The sequence below is a fragment of the Haliotis asinina genome, chromosome 12 (assembly GCF_037392515.1).
Source record: "Haliotis asinina isolate JCU_RB_2024 chromosome 12, JCU_Hal_asi_v2, whole genome shotgun sequence".
NCBI classification, from domain to species: domain Eukaryota; kingdom Metazoa; phylum Mollusca; class Gastropoda; order Lepetellida; family Haliotidae; genus Haliotis; species Haliotis asinina.
Genome location: NC_090291.1, coordinates 31991110 through 32007800, shown reverse-complemented (window position 1 = coordinate 32007800; position 16691 = coordinate 31991110). Strand labels below are relative to the sequence as shown.

The 16691-nt window shown below is 41.7% G+C and overlaps 1 protein-coding gene across 1 annotated transcript in view; it reads left to right on the top strand.

Moving 5' to 3' along the window:
* The window catches only part of LOC137257672 (probable G-protein coupled receptor CG31760), a 154141-nt gene that overhangs the window by 123107 nt on the left and 14343 nt on the right, over positions 1-16691 (top strand). The window lies entirely within an intron of this gene.

Here is a 16691-nt window from a genome sequence, read left to right as displayed (position 1 = left end):
AATACAGTGAGACGCGTGGTTTAAGTATTGAGATATGTTTTATACAAAGCAGACAGCTCCGGTTTATACTCTGAATCATGTGGTCGATACAACAGAAAAATGTTTTACTCTTTGAGACGCATGTTCAATGCAATTACATGTGTCATTCATACATTGACAGGAGCTCGATACAATGAGATGTGTGGTTGACATCCTGAGAAATGTTTAATTCAATGAGAAGCGATGTTTATACACTGAGACGTGGTAGATACAATGTGAAGCATGTTCTATACATAGAGAAGCGAGTTCCATGCATTGAGACATGTTCAATACTATGCGAAGCCGGGTTATGCATTGAGATGCGTGTTCCATACACTGAGAAGCAGGGTTGCACATTGAGACCTGTGTTCTATGCACTGAGAGGATGGGCTACTCATTGAGGCGCGTGTTCTATGGTCTGAGAAGCCGGGTTATGCATTGAGATGCGTGTTCTATACACTGAGAAGCAGGGTTGCACATTGAGACCTGTGTTCTATGCACTGAGAGGATGGGCTACTCATTGAGGCGCGTGTTCTATGGTCTGAGAAGCTGGGTTATACATTGAGACCTGTGTTCTATACACTGAGAGGATGGGCTACTCATTGAGGCGCGTGTTCTATGGTCTGAGAAGCTGGGTTATACATTGAGACATTCTATACCACGAGAAACGCCGTTAATATAATGACACTTTTCAAACGTATTTAAAAACGTTGAAAAACAATGAAATACGAGGATGGTTTGACGCGTTGTCATGCCGACATGCAGTTTTATACTTCTTTCCAGGACTTGACATCTCTGTAACACCTGCAGTGTCACTGTCAGGGAAACATCCATCTTGAATATTTTCTTTCAACCCAAATCACAGTTTTCTTCGTTTACGTGTTTAATCACACTGGTTCAAGATTGGAAACAGAAAAGCACTCGTATTCTCACCTTTCCCTTTATATTCTCACTTCAATGAGTCGATGCCAGTTGACATGGAATGGAACTTTAAACAAAACAAGGGTGAGGAGTTCAGGAGGAGAATAACTGGCTGTAAAGCTCGGAGCTCGCTGAAGAATTAGAACCGGATGCAGCACGAACTCGAATGGCGTACTCTGGGTTCAGCTGAGGTCCATGGTCCATGGTTCAAGGCCCGTCCAATGTACCGGAATTCGCTGTGTTGAACTCAGTCGGTTGGGTACGCTAAAAACATATATCAGTTTCTGTCCTTCCTATGTCTGTAGGTGTTAACTTTTAGCCTGATACACGTGCTTTCACCAATCCTGATAATCTGAGACAGACTGAAAGACAAACAGTAAGCTCTGGTTACTGTCCTTTAAAATAAATTCTCAGCCTCGCTCCTGCCATTATATGATCATGGGTATTAATTATTAGCCTCAGTTTTGCGTTTTGCGATAATATTTAATAGCAGTTATTCATTATACGTATGATTTGATAGTTATTACATATGATAGTGAAAAATGATACAATAATAACGCGTTCTATCATAAATATCAAGCCAAGTACTCGCTGGTATAAAACAATGTACAATGCTTCCTTCCCTCCGCCATCTCTCTCTCTCTCTCTCTCGGTCTGTTTCTCTCTATCTGTAGGTCTGTCCGTCCGTCCCTCTCTCTCTCTCTCCATTCGGTTTATTGGAGTTTTGCCTAGAAGGATAATGAATATTTCCTGAATGATTGAGGAGACCTTCTAATGGCATTACTTGCTCATTAACACCAGGTACTCGGAAGTATGCTCAGAAAAAAACTCTGACAAAATAATGACGTATCTGGAAAAGATTATTGATCTTTATTGTATGTATTTTTCTATTATCCGAAGCTTTGGGCTTGGCGTGTTCATGCAACTATACTGTAATTCCTCCGGAAAAACGGCAACTAGCATTATTGCTGCAAATCGTTTCCTATTTTCATCGCAAATGACGACTGCATACAAACTGATTGCCGGTGGCTTTCCTTACGTTATAATTGCCAAATACACGAAGTGTCATCCCAGCTACGCTATGTACAAGCTCAATGAGGTCGATAGCTGGATATCTTCCGTGTGCCATATAAGTAGCAAGAATTATATCAATCTGGATTCAGACTGCTTCTTGCACCAAACATGAAACTTTGGTGAAACGTCTGTTTTTCTTTCAGTTTGTTATAAGTAAGATTTAATTTGCAGAAATGTTTAGGCGGCCGCATAAGGATGACATCGTTTTAAAGGCACTGTATAATACCAACTATCAGCCGCCAGGGAAAATACTGTTTAATATAAAAATGCGTATTTAGATTACACTATTAAATTAAAAAGTCCAAATGAATAAAAGCAACGTTGCATTAGATTGATTCTCACGCCCTCTACCGGCCGAACATTACATCAAGCGAACCAGAAAGAGTTGTGTCCCTTGGAGCGCTGGTCACGAATATCCAACGGACAACTGACAATCTTTCGAATTCAGCTTGGAAACTGTTCGCATCGAAGTTTCGTTTATCGATTTCAGGCACGTCGTAAGGGATAATAAGTCTTTCATTGCACCACTAGGAACCTAAAATGCGTGCATATGCCCCAGAGTATTTAAACAAGTCAAATATTGTGGAAAATGTGTGACATTGTGTCTTTAAAGTGAAACTGTTAAATGTGAACTTCCGCTGGTAAAACATTCTGACATCCACTGCAGCTGCTTAAACGGTGTGCCCGTTATAGTGACCGAGGTGGCTGAAACTTCTGGAGCTCTCCAAGAAACCGGAGGTGGCTTTGTGGTTTCCGCTCGGTTTGACACGTACCAAATCTAAGTTCCATTTTCAGGGTGACCTATTTTCGTACCTTGATTATTGCTATTAAAAGTTGTCCCGAGGGAGTTTTCACAGACAGGTACAGGGTTTACATCTTTGTGAAAAAACAGTCACCGAAATATTCCAGCACTATCGTGGCGTGGGGACAGCGAAAATGGACTTCACACATTGTACTTCGTGTGGGGAATCGAAGCCGGGTATTTGGCGTGACGAGCGAATGCTTCGTCACTAGCCTACCTCAGCTCCCCTGTAAAAATCACATGTATTAAGAGTACAGTCACTCTCACATGAGAAGGGTGGCTTAGTCGTGTAAGACATTGCTAATCACAGTTGGTTCGAATCCCGAACTTACTCGGATTATAGTTGAATTTGGATTACAGAATGTGTTAGTGAGTGTGTGTGTGTGAGAGAGAGAGAGTGTGTGTGTGTGTATGTGTGAGTGAGTGAGTATTCGTATATAATGGTCCGCATCAGAATGAGTTGGTGAGTGAGTGAATAGGTGTGGGTGAGAGAGAGAGAGAGAGAGAGAGAGAGAGAGTGTGTGTGTGTGTGTGTGTGTGTGTGTGTGTGTGTCTGTGTGTGAGTGAGTATTCATATACAATGGAGTGTGTGTATTGTATAATATGCGAAGCCCATTAGAAGCCCATTTCGGGTGTCCCTCGCCGTGATATTGCTGATATATTGCTAGAAGCAACGTAAAGCCAAATTCACTCATTTACTCTTCGGCATGAACCTTTAACACAGGCCACCACGCGGGTTTCCAATGCATGCTTCACTACTAGCTTTATCCACATCAAAACTGACACTCCGTAATATACCGTAAATACTGGAATATTGCTAAAACAGGCGTCTAACAGAACCTACTCACGAGGTGGCATGATGTCTTGCACATGGAATGAGACAGTAATGGGCAAATAAGCAAACTTAAGATAAATAGACTAAATTAGGGTCAGTTTTTATCAAATTAGACCAGAGGTTTTCGTAATATCTCAAATATTGCACAAGGATCAATTAATCGATAAACGCATGCCTCTTTTCGCCGTTTCAAATTTTTAAAACCCTGTTAAACACCTTTCATTATTCTTCAACTGGAACGTTGCGATAATAATTTCCCGTAAAAGGGCGAAAGAATGCAGCGCTGTGGGATCTCCTTGTGCGTAATATTCCGCCCTCCGGGTCATTAAAGCTCTTAAAACTAAAATGTGTTAATTTTGAATTCCATGACGCTTGACATCCAAAAGCTTAGAGATCGATCGTTTATTATTTTTCATTTGGATGGTAGCAGTTGCACAGAGGATTTGGAAAGGTGCGGAGGGTTGGTATCGAGAATTTGTGCATTGTGTACGTAACATGTGGAACAAGAATGCATCACGAACTTGCATGCGGATGACGATGATGATGATGATGATGATGATGATGATGATGATGAAGAAGAAGAAGAAGAAGAAGATGATGATGATGATGATGATATGCACCACGATCCGCCCATTATTGCCATGAATATATGGATCAATTTTCACAAGAGTTCCTTTTTTGAGCTTCCTGGGAGAATACACAAGAATGCACTTTCGACTGGTTGTGCATATTTGTAAAACATGTAACTAGGCTTTCTAGGACAACAAACATTAAAACCTGGCCCGAATAACACACGGCTTGATTAAATTCAAAGACAGAAAGAGCGAGAGCAAACCCAGTAGACATTACTGTATTTGAAAACGTCACGTAAAGGTTCTAAACCCATGTGTCAGTAATTGAATTTCCTTAATTTCGAGATTCAGAGACGCTCTCCTTCCATCTTTTTAAAGTCAAATATTCACCTTATAAGACTTCCTAGTGTGATATGGTAAGATGTACACGAAAGATTGGGCATTTTATATCAATATTTTAAAAACCTATGGATATTCATATGAAATATTACATTTTTCATGAAATTAGAACATGCAAAAAGGCCACACTTTGGATTATTACGTGGTTTAACGGTGTTATTATGTTTAGCTGGACCACGCGGGCTGTTCAGGCAGGCGAAGGAGCAAGGGCGTTGCCACTGGAGACTGCGATTCTCAGATTTTCTTTATAACCATCTCTCTCACTCGCACTACATTGACTTTTAGCATGCTGTTATATATACCAACTATATATACCGAGCAATTAGCTTCAGTTATAACGATAATAGGCTGTGGGGTAGCCTAGTGGTTAAAGCGTTCGCTCGTCACGCGGAAGACTCGGGTTCATTCCCCTCATGGGTACAATGAGTGAAGCCCATTTTTAGTGTCCACCGTCGTGATATTGTTGGCATATTGCCAAAAGCGACGTAAAGATACTCCCGCACTCGCTCACCATGGCTATCATACGCTATCGAATTTATGTTCCTTGTGACTGTCATTCGTCAGAAGCATTTAGACTAAAAAGTTCAATAAGTGGCCGGATTAAACAGAGCTCGTTATAAGCATGTTCGTTATAAACGAAGTGTTTATGAGTGAGTGAGTGAGTGAGTGAGTTTAGTTTTACACATCACTCAGCAATATTCCAGCTACATGGCGGCGCTCTGTAAATAATCGAGTCTGGACCAGACAATCCAGAGATCAACAGCATGAGCATCGATCTGCGCAATTGGGAACCGATGACATGTGTCAACCAAGTCAGCAAGCCTGACCACCTGATCCCGTTAGTCGCCTCCTACGACAAGCATATTCGCCTTTTATGGCAGGCATGGATTGCTGAAGGCCTATTCTACCCAGCGACCTTCACGGGGGAAGACCACCCTCATTTGGAAAGCTGTCTCTAATGCAGAATTCGTTGTTCTTTCACTTCTTTGGATTTGTGTAGCTTATGAATAGGTAGGGACAATTTCTGATGTATCTGTGTAAATTGTGAATACTGAAGAGCAAAAGAAACTCTACCAGTCACTTAAGATATCATACCTATGCTCAGTGTCTACAGACCATTGAATTATTAACGATGGAAGTTAGCCTTCTTCACGAGGCAAGGGAGTTAACTGATTGTGAAAGACTTTTATCGTCAGTTATCTCCCTTGCTGTGGGAACATTAGTCATATGCATTAGGTCCATATCATATTGCCAGTGGTATAAGATATTCCAATATCCTGTCTTCAGTCGCAGTTCGTATTACTAACAGGATCTGCTGTTAAACATATCAAGCAAATATGGGCTTTCATCAGTCGGGGCGGTGGAGTAGCCCGGTGGTTAATTCGTTCGCTCGTGACACCGAAGACCCGGGTACAATTCCCCACATGGGTTACAGTGTATGACGTCCTGGCGTTCTTCGACGTATATTTGCTGAAATACTGCTAAAATGTGTGCAAAACTAAAGTCTGTCATTCCCTGACAAGTGGGGCAAGTTTGATATATCATAGCCCATCAATACATAAGTGTAGTTGTACTCGTATGGACTTTTCAGTCCATTAGCAGTATCTAGGCCATCAGGATGTATGCCCTCTGTGATTTCGCATTATCAAGGAAGATCTAAACGAGTACTTCTTTTCAATGAGATCTTCGATTTTGCTTCTTCCCTCTATCAAAAGGTGACAGCAGTAATTCACATGATTAAAGCTTCGTCTCAGTGCGAAAAAAACATTCAGCGCGACACGGGCTGAGATGGTTGGCAACCCTATGACGGCCCAGCTTATCGTATCCAATCATTTGATTGGTCGTGTCTTGACACGACCGTGACCTTAGGTGCGAGAACGAGGCTGCCAATCACGTGAGTGATTCGAACGACGAGAGACGCCATGACTTGGTAAGATCACGGAGCTGTCACTTTCAAACTGTCCTATTTAAAAAAAACTAGAAACCAGCCCTGGTTAAACCTGCTGATTGAAAAGTGTTTGTTTTTTTCAATCTTGTGGTGAGTTAATCCCAGTTTTTTTATACAGAATTAAGCTTTCTGTGACTTCAAGCAGCATTGATTGGCGGGTCTTTGATTTCCTTTGGGTGTCGCCTGATTAAGTTAGTGGATTTTTTTTCCCTTTAATTTCACGGCAGATATACATCGAATTGAAACATTTTGTCTACTTGGGGAATTTAACTTTTGTTACTAAAGTGAAGTAAAGTAAATTCGTAAATAAATTCGTATTTCACTGAGAGAAGCAAAACAATGTTCTTGATTTCATTGTAGGGTCATGCCATTTCAGGTTAGTGGGGTATTTGAACTTAAAATCCTATCTTCAATTCCGAATCCAATGACAATAACTTTGATTGGATAAACCTGGTGGTCGTTGTTTGATTTTGTGACAAATACGAACGCTGACTATGTGTTTCTGTAGATAAAGGCGTTACTACAAATACTTCTGAGACACTACTTGGTTGTTTTGTGCCCATACTTCACTGATACATTCTGTAGACTGTATCCATTCAACTCCTAATACAGTATGGGATACAAAACGTGATAGTGAGTGAATCTGGTTTCTTGCCGCAGTATTTTGTTTATAACACGATTTGCCACTTCGATGATGGCGAGCGTCTGAATTGATAAAGGTTTGAGAGGTATATATTATTCAGGTATGTTGTGTATTGAACTGGTGAAACATAGACTACTAATAAAGGCGAACTAGGATTCAAAGCCACGATTATAGTTTCCGGAAACGTGTAAGGGACGCAACTTTTCACAGCAGCGTACAAGATCCACCAGCGTTCACCACTGCCGCTTGATTCTGGTTAATGCGTCATAGATCAAATTCTTCAGGTCAGCTGTTCTCTGGTGTGTGTTGTCTTTAACAGATTCAATGTTATGGTGGCGTAAATTGCTTTGGAATATATTCATGTTTTTTCTACTATTCGTCGAATGATGTAAAGTGAACCTTAGTGAGCGTGAAATCATTATGGCTGAAATTTGTAAATTGTAAGATCGCCAGACAATATTTCCCATCAGATATTTTGGGGTGGCCTTGTGCTTAGTGCAATGAATGAAACCAATTTAATTCGTCCTCGTCTTGTTATACTTGGAATATAGAACAGGCGGCGTAAAACCATGTTCACTCACTTCTTCGCTCGGTTGGACAATGGCGGATTATCGAAGTTTAAAAGTAATATAATATGTTTCACGAACATAAGAAGAGGCGATATTTAAAAATATGCAAAGTGTGCGCTCTGCTGTTGAAAGGAGTTGCTGCGTGATCCATGTGGCCGTGTTTTGTTTTTAATTTTTTATCATGAACGCAGAGCGTTGCTGCTAAAGGTGAAATTAGCAAAACATTGGTTTGAGTTGTCCTTAAGAACATTGGTGAGGCGATGTGGGGTTTGCCATGGCGTTGAAACTTGCATAATGTAATGACCTGCATAGTGCGTTCGTGCGTATGTGTGCACTAGTCCGGGCTAAAACCAGCGCACTCTACGCAGCCCGAATGCATTCTCAGACACAACAAAAACAATATATATTTTAGCAATGTTCCAGCAATATCACGCCTGGATACACCAGAAATGGGCCCATGGCACTTCACCTGTATCAGCTATTAAAGATTATGTTAGTTTGGCGGTGGTTTGTTCGTCACCTCGCGCCACTTAACATGGATACTCCATTCATATACGTTTTATTGTCTCTGCGTCAGACAACCCGAGTTGTATCACTGGGTGCCGAGCGCCAGGCAGGGCAACAACAAATACCACGCTTTATCATCATTTTATATCACCAGGTCACCGCCGACCTTTCATCTGACCACCGAGAAGATTTTTCATAATTCCATAATCGTATTGCCAATATTTGTTACAGCAACTGGTGATTATGACCATTACTTTGTTTAATGACCTGTTCAATATTACCAAATTCGTATTCATTTTAGATGTAAATGCGTTTCTCTCGTGTCACCAAGTGTGAATACTCAGTTACCGACGTCAATTTTACATTATCGAAATAACGCCACAGTTCAAGGTCAACCATCAGCATCGGATATTCATTTGTTATTCTCGTGTCACCGAGTGTGGTTCAGAAAATACTCAGTTCAAGACGTCAATTTTACGTTATCGAAATAACGCTACAGTTCAAGGTCAACCACCGACATCGAGTATTCATTTGTCATAGAACGTTAATACTCATCGGCACTGAAATCTCCATTACCACGAGATAATGGTCTGACGTTATGTCAGTGGAACTAACATTACTGGATTTGTTTGATTATAGTTGCTCAGCTGGTGAGTTGTGTGGCCTGGTTTTAATAATACTGTGTATGAATAACGCATACCTTTATTGGCTGTGATTATTTTGGGACGGTTGGCTGTCGATCTTTTTTCTCAGTGACATATCCACTGCTGATGAAACCAATTCATAACGTGCTCCATCTTCTTTGATCCTCTGACGTGGATGACATCAAGTCATATGTTTTCGTCGAGCAATCATTGAAGCTCACTAAGCAATCAGGTTGACGCCAGTATGTAGCATTTGGGGGATTTGCGTCTTAAAATGGAATTACTTTGAAGTTTTGAGTGATCACAGTTTCACGTCTTCTCATTTTTGGAGGATTGTGTGTGTGGATCATCAGTCCATTACAGGAAGTTGTGTTTTTGTATGCGAGTTGTGTTTTGTCTGCTCGTTTTGAATACCTACTGCTGACAATGAGAGACCAGGCTGAGTTCAGTTTTACGCCGCACTCAGTAATATTCCAGCTGTATGGCGGCGGCCTGTAAATAATTGAGGCTGGAGCAGACGATAACGTATCAGCCAAGTCTGTGAGCCTGTAGTTCTGACAAAACCCGTTAGTCGCCTTTTACGACAAGTATGGGTTACAGAAGATCAATTCTATCTCGGATCTTCAAAGCTGCAAAGTAGTGAATGAGTTCTGTTAGGTGCATGTCAAGTTTCATCACAATATCACAAATCTGACACAATGTACCCAACTTGTTGAGGTTCTGGGTTGTCAGGGTTAAGAGTGAGTGAGTTTAGTTTTACGCCGCACTCAGCAATATTCCAGCTATATGGCGGCGGTCTGTAAATAATCGAGTCTGGACCAGACAATCCAGAGATCAACAATATGAGCATCAATCTGCACATTTGGGAACCGATGACATGTGTCAACCAAGTCAGCAAGCCTGACCACCCGATCCCGTTAGTCACCTCTTACTACAAGCATATTCGCCTTTTATGGCAAGCATTGGTTGCTGAAGGCCTATTCTACCCCGGGACCTTCACGGGTCCGTTACGGTTAAGATCAAACATTGTGTGTGAAGTCCATTTCTCGTATCCCCTGCCTACCCACTGACTCACTGTATCCAAGCTGTACAAACGCTGAGGCAGTGGCCTTTTAATTTGGCACAGTGGACGTTATACCACTGGTTGTAGTCATACCAAAGATTTTGAGTCCTCAAATGGTTTCATAATATCCGCCATGCTCCTGGTGTGTCAAGCTGTGTTGGATTTACTGAAATGGACAATGGACACAAGCTTCGGGCGAACTTTTGAACTTCTTCATGAAACATCAAAACATCATTAACTTGTTACAAATCAGCCTTCGATTCAGCGCCAAACAAACCTACCTCCGCTAAAAGCTAACTAAGTAAAGCCTTCATCATCGTATTAGCGAGGTTCGGGAGGGACAAATGTGTCTGATGAGTCGGATATGAATGGTGGAACGCTGATGAGTTCCTTTCTACACCGGGTTAGGAAAACACAAGACTACACTTCTGAGACGAGGGATCATCAGATGCTGACGGAAAGGAGCCTCTCCAATACAAGTCATTTGGACGACTAGACTTACCCACTTCCTCGCGTGATTCCCATTTACCCATTATTGCCATGTAAAACACATAGTTCACAAAGCTTTTAACATTATCGCACTGACTCCGCTGAGAATCTTAGCTTATCTGTCACAACAAGCTTCTGGACGCAGAGGTATTTAGACCGCAGCTCGGCGTGTTATGTCAAAGAATTTAGAGATAATAGCAGTTTACGCAATTACGAAAGGAAATTTGGTTTGGGTTGTTGGAGATGGTATGGGGGTGTGAGACAGTGTAATACCTGCTCGTGACATACAGGGTGCGTGATGTTACAATGCATTTTGTTGGTGGATTTATGTAAATATACGAATGGGGAGATACAGGTAGTCGGCGGTCTTCGTTAGTTTCCGTGAGATGCGTCGCAGGTAAATGGTAGACTGGTTTGGGTTTGGAGTGAACGAGTGTGGTTTTAAGCCGCTTTTAGCAATATTACAACAATACCACTGCGAATCTTTTGGAATATCACAACCCTAACTTAGGCCTGTAATTATCCATGTCGTAGCCCTTAAGTGGGTTGGACGTTAGCAACTTTGGTAAAACCGCCAGGCACAAGTGTGGTGTAGACAGACCTACACACGCAATGGAGGAACTGGGGAATCGTATCTCAGGGACGCGAACTGCGGTACTTTAAAGGACTGCGCCACCTTTCATGTGATTTAATGAGTTGGATTTAAGGACAGTGTAATTGTTTTATCCCGATGTGTCTGGTCCCTGAGGGCGTGAAGCCTGGAGTAATGCAAGACCCTTATCGTGAAACTCACGAGATGGTTAACCTGCATGAACTGGACGCAGGAAGATTTCTCCTGCCCTCACCTCCTAAAACCCAAACCCAAACCCAAAAAACCACAAACTTTAACCCCACATATACACACACCCTCCTCATATACACTCCACCTCTCATACAGATGTTGGTCGACATTGTCTACTTCAACTCAGTACAAACATACTATTATTCTATTCAAAGAGGTATGATACTGGATTTATCAGATGCAAATGGCGAAGCCCAAGGAAGCCCAATGAGGAAACAGATGATGAACAGAAATATGGGAATGTGACACTATATTCCATTCCTTCGGAAATGTTTCATCTGTATGGATGAATATTACTTTTTCTCATATGCATTGGCACTGGCTAGTAGTATGCTCGCATAACGGTATATATGTCGCTTATGGCTCTGCAATCTCTCGGGCACCATGGGAACACTTCAACAGCTGGTGCCTTGAGTCCAGACAATGCTGTGGAGGCGGAGGGATAGTTGACTTTACAAGAGTGGACAATTCACACCCACTGACAGGAAACATGGCTTCACGCGACATACAGAGTTTGCGAATAACATTTCCAAATGTTTCTGTTGGTTTGACAAACTGGTTTGTACAATCTGACAAACTGGTTTGTACAATCTGACAATCTTCTGGAGAGAAAACTAATCTCATCAATAACTTGGCCAACATTTTTGTGTTTCTTATTTCGATTTTGGTCCGTGAATAGTTGTCGGTACATACATGCCTGTATCTGATGCAGCTTTCACTTGACATTGTCTTTACTTGGCATCGGCATGTTATCAACACGAAGAAAAATTAAACTTTTCATACTTATGTAGTTGGAAAACGTCGGGAAGCTTTTCACAAACCCTGTGGACCATTGTTGGAATATGAGTTATTTAAAACGTAAAGGCGCTAATGACCTGATCACCCATCGTATATACCTCAATGGCTCGCATACAGGACACCTGCATTCACACACACAATCTCCCTCCCTTCCTCACTCACTTTCCCATCCCATCCCATCCCAATCACCAACCTCATTGACTCGTTCTTTCACTTGCTCACTCACCGAACCTCACACATTCGTCCACTCTATCACTCGCACACTTGCTTCTTCAAACTCAGACCCGTTCACACAACTTCATCATTCACTCACTCACTCACTCATTCAGAGTATTGGAAAGAGTGAGTGCGTGAAGTTAGTTCCAGCTATATAGCGGCTATCTGTAAATAATCCAGTCTGGACCAGGCAATACGGTGATCAACAGCATGTTCATCGGACCGATGACATGTGTCAGCCAAGTCAGCGAGCCTGTCCACTCGATCCCGTTAGTCGCCTCTTATGACAAGCATGGGTTACTGAAAATCAATTCTAACCCGGATCTTCAAGGGTCGTGTTGGAAAGAGAACTACCTAAAGAAAAATTATGCAAACTCCCAATGAAAGGAATTATTACGACACACTTATTGCAGAATGTTATTCAAGAAACATCAAGAATTCTTTAAACAGCACAACCAGCACATCCAGTGCCTCATTCGTGCCGAAAAACTAACATTACGTAACGTTAACTGTATCTCCCTGACCTCAGTGCACTTGGTTATGAAACATTTGATATGCCTTCGTAATTATACTTATAAAACCACATTAAAGTCCAACATCTTTGTATATTATTATCAACGACGTGGTCTGAAGTTACACATATATTGCACATCTTGCACTAATGATGAACAGTTATCGAGCTATTCACAGACGGCGGTACACGAGTAAATCTGACAGGTGTCACATTCAATGATTGATAGCAAACTGAAACATGCGATGTACAATTGTAGTGCATTGTCCTTTACCGTTATGTGAGATCAATCGCCGACACAAAATGGAGGAGACCTATTGTAGGTTATCACTGGCACTAGTTACTGATTTTTATCATGTGTGAATTCAGTGTATGGTTACTCCTTCATGTCGGGGCTGTGGGGTAGCCTCGTGCTTCAAGCGTTCGTTCGTCACGCAGAACACCCGGTTCGATTTCCCACAGGGCTAAAACCTGTCAAACCCACCACTGGTCTCCCCCGCTGTGATACCGCTGGAATATTGCTAGGAACGGCGTAAAACCATACTCACTTACTCACTCAGTTAGACCCTTTCCCTGGTTATGTTCATGCTGTTGATCACTGGTTCGTTTGGTACGGTCTTGATTATTTAGAGACTGGAGTTATTTACCTGGAATATTGCTGGTACGGCATAAAACAATAACTAATCAGATCAGTCATCCCATGAGTATTTTATGTCAATACAAATGACTTGACGAGCCGTATCATGATTCTGCTAAAATACTGTGTCGGGTGACATCTGTTTTGAATGCAGTCGTAGGCTGTCCCAGGAGTGTCACGTGATCTCACAAAAGTGGCACATATGTCTAATTAACACTAGGCGAAATTTAGCGTCAGATGAATACAGTATTCTCGCCGCGAATAGCTGGAAAATCGCTGACGAGGCATAAAGCAATATTTAGTCATTCATAATGCATTATCTATACAAGTTGACTTGGTCTGAATTCGATCATCGTATAAAAGTCTATTTAAAAATGCAAGATCACAAGCTGTTTGTCTACCATCTTGTCTTCTGAAATTCCTCACGCGTATTTGTAACAGGGGAGTGGACCTCTGTGCTGAGTATTTTAGGCAAACATTCAGCTTAACGGGGTGTCGGGGTGTGTGGTTATCTATAATCGCTATAGAATTGACATTGAACTCCGACCAACCAGTCTCTGCGGTTGCACGGGGATTTGGAAGTCCTAACAACGGGTAGGAGATTGATATCAGGAACAATACATTGTTCACAAATTTTAAGACGAAATTATTTTTCTTAATTTCCTTACTGGGTTTGTATTTTAGACAGAACAATTTGCTCACCGCTGTTAAAGGAGAAGTTTATTGGGGTTTTTTTGGATGGAATTATCTGATGTTTCATTCATTCATAGACACCCTTTGCAGATCCGGACTAAAGTAATTAACCATCACCAGTACTACGTGTAATAGACGACTAACGGTCACGGGTGGTGAGACTAGCTGACTTGGTTGACACATATCATCGGTTCCAAGTTGCGTAGGTCGATGCTTATGATGTCATCACTGGCTTGTCTGGTTCAAACACGACTGTTCCAGATCGCTGGAATATTTTAGAACAGTGTTCAGCAATAACGCAAAGCCAATTATTCGCAGACAGTCTAGTAGGAACCTTTCCATCATGACGTTTCCGGAGCAACGAAGTTTTGTTTTTCCCAGATGTTATTGCTGTCACGGAAAATCTCCCCATCTCGCCCCCACATCATCAGCCGTCTCCCTTGAGAGATCGACACGGCGTAATGATAGATTCAGCACGCCCGGTTGTCAATTTGGAGGGTTATTTAATCTTGGGTCTGTCACTTGTTCATGTCAATATAACCTTTGTCTGAACAGTGAAGAAATATTGTGTTACTAATATTGTTAGGAATGTATTAGATTTTATGGTCACTGTGATGTGTAAAACTGAAATTAGATTGGTAAGAAATGCAGGTTTGTTTTGCCATGATGTACATTTCCAATCTGGTCGAGAAAGACAAGAGAATGTTTTCCCATTTCAAATATATTTCCATATCTTTTTAAACTGTGGAAAGATACGTGAAGACAAAATTACACACTCGCACGCACACACGCACGCACATACACACGACCTAACTAACAAAGAAGAATCATCGACATATTTTCAGAGAAGAATTAAAACACTATTAAACATTACTAGGATGTAAACAGGAAACACCGAAGTCATTACTATAGGCTGAAGACATAATTCGCATTCGCGTGCTGATGTCAGTGTCATACGAGAATGGGATTGTATACTTGTCCAAGTGACACTTGTCTCAGAAATGTCTATCTTGTTCTTGTTAGAGTAGAAAGTGAAAACTTATTGTCAGTTATGTCCATTTTCAGGAGAAGAGTTAAATTAAATAATAGAAACTCGCTTTCTTTGTCCAAATATTCAAAAAGATTTAGTTCGATTATTGATGACAGTGATGAAATACACTCACTCACTCACTCACACGCTATTTTCACTCCGTTCCTCTCCCTTCACTCACTCGCTCTCATGTGGAGGAACAGTAAGACACACAGAGTATTAATTTACCATTCCTTCTCTTCAAGACTCCTCTGTCTGACTCCAAACACTCGGAATCACAAGCTCGCGGACATGGCCCTCACCCATAAGTAATGATTCGAAATCACTCAGCGGCCGAAGCAGGTTATCAAAGTGTGTTTGGTCAACACTGACCATTGCCCCTACATTAGAGCAATAGCCACGTCTCATGTTGGCTCTTCCCGGCTATACAGTTCCTCCCCAACAATGATCTCTCTCGTTGCCCACACGTGACTTTGTCATTAGCTGTTTCTTTCACCTCCCACTACAAAAATAAACAAATTCCAGACATCGGCCAAAGATGACTTACCGAAATAGCAGCAAGCGACTTAGACACTTATTGATTGCCTATAATCAATGCATAAAGCTTTAAGATTCTTTACTTAATCCTCCAAGATATTCTATCAATGTGGGACAAAGTGACCTTTACTTTGGGTAATTCCACGTGGTATTGACAATGCAGCCTGGCCGGAGTCCTTCGCCGGACTTGGCTAGACCGGACTTGGCCAAGCCGGACAATTTCACTTAGGAGTAATGTCGGACGATGTAACGTCGATCTCAGAAGAGGGTCATGTGACATGGTGCTGAAGGTGCTTCACCCCTGGGGCTTCATCGCTGGCGGCGGGTCAGCCGATGGTCAGTTTGATTCGCAGAAATACCGGGTTGAAGTCGGAACCAATTTGGCATCTTTCCTAAGTAACCATGTCTGCGATGAGCCTAAAGTGGGTGTTGTTTTTCCACCGGTGTTAGCTATATTATTGGAATACTAGATGTAATCTCCTTGTACAATGTCCATGTTAGAACTCGCTGCGAGGCCTATCACGGCCAACGCTTTCACCACAGGGCTATCAACCACCCTCTTATACCTGAATATATCTAGGATCTTTGAAAATAATTCAGTTGAATTATTTTATTGGAGTTTACCCTCTTGATCATGAACAATGTCTGAATTGTTAACAGATGTGAGCTTAAGTCATCGCGATGCAAAGTTATAGATCGCTGCTCATGCTATCGATCATTCATTTGTTTTGCGAAGAGTCGATGTTAGTTACTTTGTTGCTATTTTGCTGATAATGTATCAACGCTGATATCGGCTCCCTTCTAAGACTAGTAGAGAAGGAAGTTATACGTGGCTCTTGTTTCTACATCGCCGTCGTAAAAAACTGGAGTACCATAGTCATTGACTATATATAAACCATAGTCATCCACTTATACAGACCTCATGTTAGTCCGAAAACTGTCTG